The sequence below is a fragment of the Octodon degus genome, unplaced genomic scaffold (assembly GCF_000260255.1).
Source record: "Octodon degus isolate 3935 unplaced genomic scaffold, OctDeg1.0 scaffold00033, whole genome shotgun sequence".
Classification (NCBI taxonomy): domain Eukaryota; kingdom Metazoa; phylum Chordata; class Mammalia; order Rodentia; family Octodontidae; genus Octodon; species Octodon degus.
This window is the reverse complement of record NW_004524609.1, coordinates 16449088-16450338: the sequence shown is the minus strand read 5'-3', so window position 1 is coordinate 16450338 and position 1251 is coordinate 16449088. Positions and strand designations below refer to the sequence as shown.

Genomic DNA, 1251 nt, shown 5'->3' with positions numbered 1-1251 from the left:
AAGCCCCTTTTAAATTTCTTCCCCTGATGTTAAAATCAGGCATATTTACTGTATACAATTTTCTGGTTTGTTTTATTTTTTCCCTTCAGATTTATTGTTGAGCAACTGATAAGTATTTTCAATGCTTAATAATAATTATATTTGTTATATTGTGATTATCTAACTTTATCGTGGAGAAAACAAAACCCAGGCATAAAAATACCTCCTGGGCTTCCACACAGTTTGGCTTTTACAGATGCTTGGAGCGAGGTCTCCAAAGCAGGCAGCAGCAGTGCCACACAACAGGTCACAGGTTGTGACCTTTGATCCACTCCTCAATCCATCCTGAGATGCGGTTTATGTTTTCCTCTAGCTCCTCAGGCTTATTACTGGGCAGCTGGTGCACAGTGTCCTCCTTGTAAGACAACACAGCCTCCTCGTACAGAACTTGAAAAATCTCACACTCCATAGTGTCTCCTCCTAGTTTCTTCGCATTATGACGCCTTGCTTCAAGTCTTTTGTACAATACGCTGTTAGCTGTTCTCAACACAAAAGCTGCATGGAACCACCATTCAGGAAAGAAATCGTAAGTGTGGTAGTCAACAATACCTCAGGCCAGGGAGATGGCTCAGTGGAATAAGTGTTTGCCTGGCAAGCACAAGGGCCTGAGTTCAATCCCTAGTTCTGAAAAAAAAAAAAAAAAAAAAAAATTAAAAATAAAATGTGACAGTCATACTCTGCATCATAGCAGCTATATAATGCCCCTTTTTGAGCTACATCACCCACATTAATGTATTCCAGTCCTGATCTGGATGCAAGCGCTTTGCCTGCTGTGTTCTTTCCAACTCCTGGTGTGCTGGTGGAAAGGCTGTTTGGAAGCACCGTAGTACCAGATGCAGTGAGCAGGTGCAGCAGCTTGCTCTCCATACACACTGTGGGACGGAGCAGAAAAGGGTTCTGCTTTTTTTTTTTTTATGTATGTATTTGGTATAGGGTCTCACTACACAGCTTGGATTCATAGTGATCCTCCTATTTTCAGCCTCCCCAGGGCTGGGATTACAGGCATGCACCACCATGCCCAGTCTTCTGCTTTGTTTCAAATTTTGCTGTCTAATCACGAATACGCTTATATGGTTAAAGGTAGCAAATGAATAGTTACCACAGTTTGTCACTTTCTAGGCTGTGTTTGATGTTATTGTTATTGTTTAGCCAAGGTGACATAATTGTTCTAATCAGTTGTTCTTCCTGGTGTGCCAAGACTGGGACTGTATA

At 41.7% G+C, this 1251-nt stretch overlaps 1 pseudogene; it reads right to left on the bottom strand.

Moving 5' to 3' along the window:
- Nucleotides 1-286: 286 nt before the first annotated feature.
- Nucleotides 287-906, bottom strand: LOC101584769 (annotated as a pseudogene).
- Nucleotides 907-1251: the final 345 nt, after the last annotated feature.